Here is a 13,759-nt window from a genome sequence, read left to right as displayed (position 1 = left end):
TCTGCCATGGTCCTGGGTCGCAAAATTGTGAATGGATCTGATGTTGGGAGTTGTGTATTGATTCCATACAGTAACACAAACGCAACTCTAAAAGAAATATACAGCATCATTAGCAGTGTACACAAAATGATATACCTATTATCTGCGCTGTGCCAGAAGATCTGGTAGCAAGCATCTTGCTATCACAACTGCCTCTAAAAACAAAGTCAACATTAAAGTAATGGAGTTTGGACAAAATATCGAGTATTTTATATTGGTATACCAGAATATCATTACAAGAATATTGTGATGCAAGATATATCATTCCCAGGAATATCACCGATAGGAATCGTTTTTTTGAGATATGTTTTCATATTTTTGTTAAATATATAATTAAAAAAATAATGTTGATAATTAAAAAAATAATGTTGTTATTAATTAAGTTTTTATTGTTATTTTAGTTACTTTATTAGGTTTAGTTTTTTTGGTTTACATTTTCAAAGGTAAAAAGTGCATTATTTAATAAGAAATGTTCATAAATGATACATTTATATAATGTTTTCAAGAAAAATGAAAAATAAATGCAGGTAATATTTTTTTATAGCAAAGGAATGTTACATTTATGGGGAATCAGGAGAATTAAATAATATATAGATTTTGTTTCATTTAATGTATATTTCTCAGTCTAAAATTGCATTTTAAAATTCTAATTTTATGTTTTAGAGGTATTCATGTTTTATTTTCAACATATTAAGTAATGTTTTTAGGTGATAGCTGTATCATTATTTCAACATATATTTACAATTTGGCATTTTTCTATTAAAATGTATTTATTTGAGTGGTTCTCACTATCCTGAATGTCTTCAATTGTTTATTTTTATTGACCTTTATATAGGGTCGATAGTGGGAGGGAATATGTGGCTTGGATTTGATGCTTTGGCATGTTGACTCCCCATAGGTCAATTGATTCCTCTAGTGGGTCTGGCATACGTGAGCTGATATTGAATCATAGCTGTTCTAAAGTGAAGGACCTGACCCGTTTTGTAGGGTCTACCCCAGATTTTTGTCTTCCGTTGCTAAACCTGTTTTGTTGACTTTAGGACACTGTGCAATTTTCCCCTGCTGACCAGTGGTAAAGTGCAGGTACTCCCCCCTAAAACATGGCACAATGGGCCAACACCTGAATGGCACATTGTTTTACTTGTAAGGCCCTACTTTCAGTGACATCTTAAGGATTCTGGGGGCCCTGAGCCAAACGTATTTAGGGGCTTGAGAGTGCACTGACAGACTGGTCCAAATTCTAAGGGTCCTATTACGAGTACAGCTGTCCACAGGACTGCCCTACTCGTGGTTGCAGTCCGACCGCCTCCACACTGCGGGTCCGCACACAGTATTGAGTGTGGTGGTCCGACTGCTATGAGACTACCAGCTATACCTTTTCACCGTCCATTTGATGGTGGTGAGGCAGCCATAAAAAGGGTTGTGCAGAGGCAACTAGGAAGGCCCTAACAGGTAAACTAGCTGGATCTGAGCCAGGGGGTGCATGCAGGGGTGCACATGTTGTGCGCCGCTGTAATTGCACCCCATGCAGGAATGTGCTTTAGGTACTGAGACGGCAGCAGGCTGCATGTTCAGCTCTCCTATACACCTAAAAGCCTACCTCTGTGAGACCACCGCAGCATCACAAGCCAATGATTACACTTGTAATCTGATGGGCAGGCTTACTATGGGCTTGACGAGCCTCCTGTCAGTGCAGTGGTGGCTGGTCGACAGGAGTACCACCAAAATTGTAATAAGGCCCTAAATGTTTTTGCATCTAACATTCACGGACAGTGCTGTGTTTTTCCAGCATTGCAATACAGCAGTAGCTCACTAATATAAATGCAAATAATCTTTGTGACAGCTAGCACTTCTCATGTATGAGGTCCGGCTTCAATTTAAAATATTTTTGTATGGATGTTGCATGGTGTTAAACAACATAAACACAACATTCCTTTGAAAAATGCATGTAATGATTTTAAAAAAAACATTAAAGAAAACTGCATTTAAAATAATGTGTGTTTAAGAATCGATACAATTATAAGACAATCAGGGTGCCCCCAAAATGCTAGTGCTCTAGAACAATGCCCACTTTGCCCATATCCTAAAACATCTCTGCCTCTAATATGGCACAACATGTACTCAGGGCCTGCAAATGTAATGCTACTAATGTGCCTGCAGTGCTCCTTGTGCCACACATTAGGATAGTACTTTAAAGCATGTCTCAGGCCTGCCATTGCCAATTTGACCTGGCAATATAAATCTTTTGCCAGGCCTAAACCTTCCTTTTTTATTACATATATGTCACCCCTAAGATAGGCCCTAATGGCCCATAGGGTAGGTACATTTCATGTAAAATGTAGGACATGTGCTTTATTAGCTTTACCAGCCCTTACATAGAAAAGCTACTAAAGTAGTTTTTCAATGGTGCAATACCGATTTCTCAGATTGTCTAACATTGGGTTACCTTATTACATATAATAAGTACCAACGTTGGATTAGGAGCCGATAGAGTTATGATGTTTACACTGAAATGTATTGTAATTTAAAATACTCTTTAATTGTAAAGTCAGATTTTAAATCACAATTACAAAAATACCACTTTTAGGAAGTTTATAAATGGGGGGTTTTACCTAAGCCTCTATTGTAAATTAAACAATGACAAGACAAAAATCGTCATCAACTTCATGTATTGCCACATAAAAACACATTGCACAAATAGAAAACCAATCATAAATATTTACAATGAAATAAACACATTAGTGAACATTTAATTCAATAGACAATTACAGTGTGCTCACAATTTCACTAGAACATGGAACTATTACTCATTATTGGAGTCTCAACAATCAATACAAGACCAACAATTTGAAGAAAATCTTGGAAAATGTATCAACCTGATACAATATCAATCCGCTTATGTGCAAGTCAGAAGGATATAAGCTAATTAATATACATGAATCGCTGGCATTGAATGTCATTGAAGGGAAAATGCCGACGCGTTTCGAGTCCTGTTTTATAATTCAAAGGACTCTCATCAGGGCGGTATAAATCTGGTCCATGGTAACTTGTTTTTTCATATCCAAGGCTGCACTTGTTGTAGAATGAGGTCGCTGCCGTGGGTGCAAGCTTTAGTCGTTTTGCTCGGGCGGCGTTTCTGCCGTCGTGCTGGGATTTGATCTCTTAGTTGGGATCACATTTTTGTATGTCGACCCAAAATGCGCGGAATTAACTGCCGCTCCTTTCACTCAAATGGGGTTTGTTCTTAGTTTAGCTGAGACGACCGCGACCATCGCAAGCAGATTGACTCCGCGTTCGTGTGCAAACGAGATACGTTTCCAACTGTGCTAAACTAAGAACAAACCCCATAATGAGTAATAGTTCCATGTTCTAGTGAAATTGTGAGCACACTGTAATTGTCTATTGAATTAAATGTTCACTAATGTGTTTATTTCATTGTAAATATTTATGATTGGTTTTCTATTTGTGCAATGTGTTTTTATGTGGCAATACATGAAGTTGATGACGATTTTTGTCTTGTCTACACATGAAAAAATCAGAAGATTCAGTTGAAAGAAATTGACAGAATTTAATGTCAGGATAGACTAATACATTTTTGTTTATCCTCAGTAAACATTCATTGTTTAATTTACAATAGAGGCTTAGGTAAAACCCCCATTTATACAGTTCATTGAGGCCCGACCTACCCTCTTTCCCAGTGGGCCCAACCCCTGTTTTTCTCATCACTTTTAGGAAGTTGGCATTTTCCTTTCCCAAACATTTGTGCCTTTTACCAGTGTACTGTGTCACATGACTGTGGATGTCTCTGTTGTGGAGTTTGGGTATTGCTTCCAGACAGTAGCACAAAGGGTGCTTAGGTATGGAGAGGAAAGGCCATCCTAGCAGGGTGACTGGGAGGGGCAATTCTCATTCCCACTTATATTATAAAGGGTTTTGCCCCCTGCACACATAAAGGAATCTGACACATGCCTGCTCTGTCTTGTGTCAAACCCCAGGCATGTTGGAGCCTTCCCAGGGGAAGAGGAGAACTGTCGAGAATCAGGTGTGAGGATAGTATATTGAATGACCTTCATCAAAGGCTGGCATGAGGTATACATTTTTGAACTCCAGAGCCACTCTTTATAGCACTCCTTGGCCTGTTGAAATTACATTGCTGTATGATGACTGCCTTTCGGACTGAGAAGGAAGCCTGAACCTGCTTACCTTCATCCAAGGCTAACCCAAGTGACTCCAGGGTCAGTTGGTATACTTCATGTTTAAGCCACAAGGACAGGACAAACTCTAGATCCCCCTCCGCAACTGCCTCACTGACCTACTGAAACTTGACCTGCCTGGATCTGCAACTGGACCTGCCTGAGCCCTACTGGAGTGAGCTCATGAGCCATACAAGGTGCCCCCAGGTCCTGGACGCTTGGCTGGCACCAGTTTGAAGTTCCCTCCAAGAAGAAAAAGTGAAATCCTGACGTTTGTAACTCATTTGTTTGCTGACTTGCAAAGGGTGAATGACGTGACGTGGCTAATAAATATGGTTCACCAAATCTCACTGGGCCTGCATGTATACCTAGGAATAGCAGCACAGACAGTCACTCATAACAAATACATCACATTTCACAATATACCAATAACAATAACATTGAATCCTTGCATGTATATATTGGATGCTATATTCACTCATAATAAAAATACCACATTAGACACCAATAACATTGAAGTTGAAATTCTCAATGTATAGATTGTATACTACAAGCTGTAGATAGCCACATTATTACCAACTTGACATGTCATTCTTGCAGATGCCTTCCGATGTTCAACAACACAGCTTCAACAGAGTTGCAGTAGGAAACACATATGAATGGGAAGCATCAGTTAACATTTGTTTGTTATCCTCAGGTTATGCTTCAGAGTCTTGATTATTCAACGGGTTGCTTCAGAATTTCCCAAAAGTTGTATGCAAAACTATTGCAGCATATAACATCACCTTTCAGTGGGGCTTACACGTAGCCTTGCCCCTGAACTAAGGCCAAATCAACTTTCCCAGGGTGGGAACAGAGGTCAAGGTCTGCAGGATTGTGACCAACTAATGGCCCTATTTTTTCTACCTGAGCTTGTAATTTGGAGATATATCACAGTACACGAACAGTGTTGAGTCAATGATGAAGGGAGGACTATGACACCATTCACATATACCATCCTGCGAAACAACTTTTGCAACACCACAATGTCACAAACTTACAAAACTAGCTGTTATAGGCATCCACTTACACTTTACTCACTCACCCACATATTTTATAATTTCAAGTCACTTCCTAATACCCCATAAGTAGTGTATTAACTGAAAAACAAAGCAAGTGTAGTGTTACATATTCACATCTTCATTATCCCATGCATGTAATTGTACATGCATTTCAGTTTATTTTATTTTAAATTTCATATTACATATTTAGGGGTCGATTAGGATGGCGGTTTTTCCGCATCCTCCGGGCCGGCGGAAGTGTCCGCCGGCCTGGAGGATGCGGAAAAACCGCGGCGGAGACTCCAAAGACCCACCGCCAAATTAGGATGGCTGGTGGGTCTGATAATCTGTCCGCCGCTTTTCCGCCGCGGTCGGAAGGCGACCGCGGCGGAAAAGCACTAACATGTCTGGCGGTGTCTATCAGACACCGCCAGGCATATTAGGATGTCTGAAAATATATGCTTTTCCGCGGCGACTTTACCGCCGTGGAAAAGCATACGGACCTTCACTTCGGGGGCCCGTTGCGGGCCCCCTGGGTGAAGGTGGGGTGGGGGGTGCACATGGGGGGTACCTATGGTACCCCCCTGCATTTGCGTGCACAATGCAGCAGGCACCGCGCGGTGCCTGCCGCTTTGTGCACGCAAATGCTGTGCATGGATTTTTTACATTGCGGCGGATGCAGCTTGAAGCTGCACCCGCCGCAATGTTAGAGATGGAGGATGTGACCGCCACACTGGCGGTCACATCCTAATTTGATCGGAGGGAACGCCGCAGCCCATGCGGACGTTCCCTCCTCCTCAGGGGTCGCGGACGGACTCAAGTCCGTCCGCGATCCTAATCGACCCCTTAATCTTACTATCATTTCCAAATAGTGGAGATGGAGGCTGAGGTATAGTTCTCCACCAACCGCAACATACAGGATAAGACATACTGGAAAAAGAAGCAGGCCTTTACTGAGCCATACAAGAACCATGAAACAATCTGCCTCCATCATGAACTCCCAAATGACTGAGGATCAAAATACTCACACCCTGAGTTTCTCCAGGGAGAAAATGCACATAACTGGGGAGAAAATCATCTCGACATATTTATAGCTCTATGCGGACCATGGAAATCAGCTGTGCAATGTACCACTGGCTGAGGTATGGCTAACCATTGCCAGTGGGTGTTCACACACAATGAGCCAGGGAGTGCCTCAAATACAGGAAAGACCTTTTGCGCTGGCCAAAATGTGGAGGATGTGCTGATGTGCTGAGAGTATCATCCCAGTCACATATGTAGTGCCACAGGTTTTCCCTTCAGAACCAAAGGGTCCAGAAAACCAGTACAGTTGAACCTCCATGTTCAACTGGAGGCCTGCAAGCAGCAGCATTGTGATAACTGTTTTGATGTGTCATGTCCCATGTTAAATTTGTTTGCTTATTTTCATATTATGAGTATTTTATGTTGTGATATGACATGTGACTTTGAATAATTGTTACTAAATGATATGCATGTCCTTACATATTTTAAACATTATTTTAAATACGTCATGGTATAGTATGTTGGCATAAGTGTACAATCCAGGTGATGTTTTTCAAGTCAGACACACATCTTAACTGAGGGCCTCGACTAGAGTTTGGGTGATGGACAGCTCCGTCGGGATGCTGGAGGACATTACCTACACCATCCCAAGAATCCTCCACCAAATTTAGAGTTGTTTGCCAGCGCTGCAGACTACTCTGTACATTGACACAAATTGCTGCCATGGTATTTCCTGACAATATATGAAACGTTTAATGGCTGGTACAAATGGGGGTTTGTTTTTGAAAAACAAATGGCCCCTATGCGGTGGGAGATTTTTCTCCCAGGGTGTGGAGGGCATTATTGTCTTTTTGCTGTACCGTTTAACTAGTGATGATGGACTGAAAACATATATTTTACACTGTCTGCCTGATATAGGGTGAATAATGTAAATTCTTTCCTGTGATGGTCCCATCTCTGTCGGGCCATTGAATTAAGTATTCCGCTGAAGGAACCAACATGGGCTCCATCGATGGAATATAAACTGTTTGCCTGAATATGGTGGGCAGACCATCAGTTTGGTAGAAATATACTATGTTGCACTTGCAACAGAGCACTCTGCCTGCCAAACTCAATTGAGGCCTTTAGAATTTGTGTTTTGCATTTTCAATTTCTAAATTTTCACAAAAATGTTTTTTACCATGAAAATGTAAATGTAAATCCAGTACTTGTATAGCGCATGAATTACCCCCGAAGGGGTATCTCGGCGCTGGGGGCTGTTGGGAAGATTAATCGAGCTATTGCCCAGAGTTGCATGGTGCTGGGCAGACCCTTGCCACCGGAACCAAGAATCAAACCGTGATCCCCCGCGTCCAGGGTCAGTCACCCTGACCGCGGCGCCACACCTCTTCCCTATGTAAAGTACATACGGTTTCCTATGATAAGTAACATCCATCTCATGTCAATAATAGACATGAATGCTGTAGCAATTATTAAACAGATTTGTAACTTTTCATCATACTGTTACTTTCTGCTATCATAAGTGAATGTTAGTGTTTCAATGTTTCAGTATTTCTAGGCATATGCCTGTGCCTAGGTGACCTTTCGGTTAGCATAGTGTGACAAAATGGTGTGTTTGTTTTGAATCACTGGCAATCCTAGTCACCCACAATTAAAAGTGGAAGCAGGGGGGTGGTTTATGCGACATTGCCTTTTATTGTCACATTTAATATGATTATGTTTTTTATGTTGTTTAATTTACTTAAAGTAGCCCGAACAGTAAACCAAGAGACTTTGGCCAGTGGTTGGGGAACCTTCGGCTGGGTGGTCGTTCTGGCCACCGGAGACCTAGAAGAGGCAGACGATGGGCTCCTCATGGCAAGAAGAACTAACATCTCTGATGTTACAGAAGCATAGCCGTCTTTCACTGGGGCCTAAAGTTGCACCTCCGCTATTCAAGAGGCCCTTACAACAACAGGGAATCCAGCTAATGTCGGCTGGTGACACTTGAAAGTGGTGAGGTGTAAATGTTCCAGATGAGTGACGAGAGAGTGTAGTGAGCAAGTCTGACAGCCAAATGGGATGCGGGGGGGGGGGTTCTCACCCAGAGAAAAGTTTGAAACAAGAGTGTACTAATGGTGCATTTTTAAGCACATTTGAGAAAGCAAGAAGGTTAATTAGGCTGTTGTGAAAGTGTAGTTATGATATCAATAAAGAGATTTCTTATGATAATGATATAGGTAGCTGCTTATTTAGTGTAATCACAGCCCTTAACTACTATGTAAAAATAAAATGGTGTCACTATCCTTACCTTAAACCCTGAGGTTGTGGAAAAGCAGAAAAGGAGGCAGGGTTCTATGCAATGCCTATTTGTCCAAAACATATGTGCACTTCTTCAGGCTGTAACACATGCAGAAAATCAAACTATTACACAATTAACTGTGAAAGTAATTTCTTTAAGTGGTGTTGTGTCCATTGCATGCCCTTTAATTCTACTACTACTACACACTGTGCTGCCTGGGTATTTTTGAATACCTCTGGATGACTTGGAAGTTATTTAGGTTGGGACCTTAGAGGGCACTGGTAAAACATTAAGAACACAAGAGCGCACTTAATGTGAACTAAGTTATTGTATTGTATTGTATTGTATTGTAGGTATACTTGTATAGCGCGGTCCTGTCGCCCGAAGGGCATCCTGGCGCTTGAGATCCGGTCAACAACACTTCCACTGCTCAAACATTCCTAGGGAAACTATGCGTTTTTAGGGCTTTCCTAAACGGGAAGTAGTCCCTTTGACTTCTCAAAGGGAGTGGCAGGGAGTTCCAGAGTTTGGCCGCTGCGACACTAAACGAGCGACCACCCATCCTTACTCTCTGGAACTTCAGAACCACAAGCAATTGTGCCGAAGAAGAGCGAAGGGGCCGCGAGGCAGAGTACCAAGCGAACATATTCTGCAGTGGCACTGGGCCCTGTCGATGTACCGCCTTAAACACTAGGCACGCCGCTTTATACAATACACGCAAGTGCACCGGCAGCCAGTGTAGGTCCCTTAAGGCTAAGGTGGAGGAGCTAAGGTTAGGGCGAGAGAGAGCCAGCTTAGCGGCCATATTCTGCATCCGTTGTAACTTCCCCAGCAGGTTTTTTGGGGCCTCCAGAAGCAGCGCGTTGCAGTAGTCTAAATGACTCAGTATGGTGCCGCGCACTACTTCCGGCCTGGCCTGTACAGGGAGAAGGGGCAAGACTTTACGCAGCATGCGTAACAGCATCATGCACGAGGAGATGGTCTTATTAACATGCATGTCCAGCTGTAAATTTAGGCCGAAAATCACCCCCAAGTTACGAGCTGACTCCGCGGCCAACACTGTCTCGGGGAAAGTAGAAGGCCAGAAGTTCTCCGGAAGTACCCGCGGAATCCGGTCCATGGAGCAATGGAGCACCTCGGTCTTTGTGCTGTTAAATTGCAAGGAATTGGCCCGAAGCTAGTCCGCTGTAGCTGCCATGCAGCGATGGAATGTCTCCAGCGGGACCGTATTATTTCCTTCCAGGGAGAAGACCAGCTGGGTATCATCAACATAATTAAAAGCCGAGATACCAAAAGATTTTATAAGCTGGACCAGAAGGCGGAGGTAAAGATTGAAATAAGTTATGACCTTCTCTTTGGGGTTTGGTATACCAGTGCTGTAATCGTCAATCCTACTGATTTAGGCTGTGGACAACTGCTTTAACTGCAGCACTACGGCTTACTGATGTAAATTTTGCCTACCACCCTGCTCATTTTTATGAACCAGGAAGATGACCTGCATGGGATTAATGAGCACTGAGACTGCAGGCAAGATCCTCCTGTTTATGAATAATAGTGCTGAGGGATTGCTGAAGGGAGTGCATTGGGTTAATGTGTACCTAAGGGACAGACAAATAGTTGCATGAGGTTAGGCTAATATATTTTGGGGTACCTTGATAATAGGGAATCTATCTGGCTGAGTAATGAAGGAGCAGAAAAGGGCCAGCACGTGGGCTAATAATTACCAAATAAAGATATTTACTTTGCCGCCAAAGTTAATATCTCAAAACATTAAAATACCCAAAGCATAGGGTACATCATTTGGTGAGCAGCCATCACAACGCGGGCCTTACTAAGCGCTGCCATTACGACGCTGCTTTTACATTACTTTTTCATTTCAACGACTTGCGCTGGAGGGCGCTGTTGGAAAATGAATAGTTTAATTTTCTATTCCAACACCTTCCCTACTGTAACGTGGGCTGGAGTTGGAATAGAAAATTAAACTATTCCAACATCCAGCGCTTACAGCACAAGTTGTTGTAACGACTTGCGTTTTAAAAACAGCGTTGTAATGGCACGCGGGGTAAAAGCCCTCGTTGTAATGTCACACAACCCATCATTTACCAGTTTGCCCCCTATTTTCATTTAAGCACCTCGGAATGATTATGGGGGGGACTGCCTGTTTTGTCGCATCCAAAGGTGCACAGACTATGAAAAGGTGCAGTTTGACGTACAATTTGGTGAGAATTGAGCCACAAAGAAGCCCAATGTGTGAAATATGACACTTTGGGGCTGATCGCGATGTTGTTAGGAAGGGCTCAGGGTGGGATTCTGCATTGTCGAATCCGATTCAGAACCCTTGTTTCCTACTGAATTTGTCACTTTTCTGGATGACCGAGTACGATGCAAGGAAGTTGTCCGGGCTGACCAAATTGGTTCCGAATGGGATTCAGGCATCCCGAGTCATTTGGGTTTCAATGTTTGTTTCCAGATTGGTTGCACCACAATTTAGGAAGAACCAAGTATTGTTTTACAATTTGGGTAGGTGGAAGTACACATTTCATTTAATTACATTTATTCTCTTTTTGATTGTTTTTTTTTTTTTATTAAAAATCGTACAGCCCAATGGAGACGGTTCCTGAACGAGCAAGTATGATGACCAATTCAGACAGCCGTTCTGAATCAGTTCGACAGAGACACAACGGGATTCGTAATCAGTCTTTGGGGGCCCTTTGTGGGCCCCCTTTAACCGGAGGTGACCGAATGTGGCCTGTGGGTGTACCCAAGGGACCCCTCTTCCCAACCATGCACAACACAGGTTGCAAACTTTTCCACTCCTACCCCTTTTTCCATTGGGAGCCTGTGTTCTCTTTTGAGATACAGTCTCCTATTGAAGTCAATGCGAGTCCGATCGAACCAGTCTGTAACCATCCGGACAAGTGGTAATCGGTCGTGAGGACTCCACAAATACGAATTGTTCGGAAAGCATTCCTAACCTGATTCGGTGGTAATGCTTTCCTAATGACATAGTAATTAGGCCCTTTGTGGTATTTTTCCAGCTCAGGCAGTACACAGTTGACATCAGGGACTCATTCCATGTAAATTGGGTGGCCCCCTGGATAAACGAGGTGAATGGGCTCTGACACTGCTTAACTCGTGGTTTTTACTGGCTATATGCTGAAAGCTACTCCCAATTCCAGCCTAATAGTGTTTATACTCTGCCCCACGCACAGCAGCTAGTTGACTGTGCAGGCTGCTGATTACTTTATTAGTGGCCAGTTCAACTCCTCAATTATTCACCAGTCTAGCATGTGTCTCAATGTTGACTGTCATACACAGACACGGAGCATCCCAGTGCATCAGCACAGCCCTTGTACCCAATGGTGGTTTTAAACCACTGTGTGTATATGTGCATGAGAGAGAGATATTAGAAGGGGAGAGAGAGCAAGCAAGGGTTGCGTTGTATGTTGTATGTTGATATTTGAAGTGGACACGAGCGCATACGCGCGCCTGTCAACTTCAAATAATACTTCACGAGGTATGATTTGATTTGAATGGGAGCCTTGTGAGAAGTGCATGTTTGCGCGTGAGATGTGTATGTTTGAATTGATGTCGGGAGATATAGGCATGGCAGGGTGGCGGTTACGGCATTCTTACCTTGTACCTGACGAGAGAGAGATGAGAAATAAACAGCTCGGCACAGTACCTGTTTCTTCATCTTTATTTGGATTTCATGAGATGTAAAGAAGGACCTTTTCTACACTGGCAACAATCGGGAACATTCCCTTACTCAAGATTATCTTCAAGCATCGGCGCTCATTGGATTAAAGCCTCCTGTATGCGAGGATATTACTGGCTGTTGGCTGTTGATTTAGGCAAACCCTTCTCCGGTGGAATCTGTAATCTCATTGGTGGCTTGGACGTCTGCCTGCGACCACACGCTGGTGATCTTTCAAATTGTTTTAATTGTGATTGGTTGCCAAAAACGGAAGATCCCCCTCCTTACATCAACGAGGTCAACAGTGACGCTGGGTAAACTTGCTGTGTTTCTGAGCTTTCAGTTAGTTTGTGAGTATTTCATCTGTGACACGCACACATATAATCTCGCGTGTCATAATAACTATTATTGTTTTTACTTATATCATCTGTGACATGCACACATGATTGACAATTCCATTTTAAATTAAATTTGGCTACAAGGAATTGAAAGAACATTTAAACAAGCATGTCTGGAATCCAACCCCCCTCATCCGTTCTCACATTGCCAGATGAACCCCAAATTGAATGGGAGATATGGGAGGTAATGTTTCTTGTGTATGTTCTCGAAGGGGAGGAATGTGAACCAGACAGGAAATTAGCCTTACTCAAACATTGTCTTGGAGGTATTGCTCTTAAAGAATATAAAAATCTACCTCCTTTTTCCAATACATCTGATTTGAATGTTTACCAGATTGCTTCTAAACAACTTTCCATTCGCTATGGGAAGAAAATAAACATGGTCATGGAAAGATTCAAATTCTATTCAAGGAAACAAAAAAGTGATGAATCTATTGACAACTATGTATCCGCACTGAGAGCTTTAGCAGTTACATGTGATTTTTAGCACATCAACTATGACCAAGTTTTAAGAGATCAAATTCTTATGCGTACTAATAACAAAACAATAGAAACAAAGATTGTGGACCACTTCAGACATGTCTCTCAATGCAGCTATTGAAATAGCGAAATCTATTGAACACTCAGAAAAGTTTGTGGATTAAAAATCAGGTCGTGTGATAAATCTGATGTGCATGTTATTAACAAGGAATATGACAACCAAAAGGAAAATGATAAACAAAAACAATTTCTAAACCAAAGAAGCGAAAGTTATTATAAAACGGAAAACAGAAATAGATGGCAAAAACCTGACCTAAAGTGGAACAGTGTTTATTGTTTTAGATGTGGCAGCAGCTCTCATCTAGGGAACTCAAAGTCATATCCTGCTTTAGAAAACGTGTGTGCTAGATGTAACAAGAAAGGACATTTTCCTAGAGTCTGTAGGTCAGCTCCAAGAAGAGTTAATGTTATTGAAGAGCATGAAGAGCTATGTGATTATGACTATGATGTTAACACTATACTTTGCATGACTAAAGAGATAAGCATTACAAAATTTCCTTCATGTAATGTCACTATTAATGGAATTTCCACAAAAGTATTAGAAGACT

Source organism: Lissotriton helveticus, chromosome 4_1, assembly GCF_964261635.1.
Source record: "Lissotriton helveticus chromosome 4_1, aLisHel1.1, whole genome shotgun sequence".
Lineage (NCBI taxonomy): Eukaryota > Metazoa > Chordata > Amphibia > Caudata > Salamandridae > Lissotriton > Lissotriton helveticus.
This window is presented reverse-complemented; position numbering follows the sequence as displayed.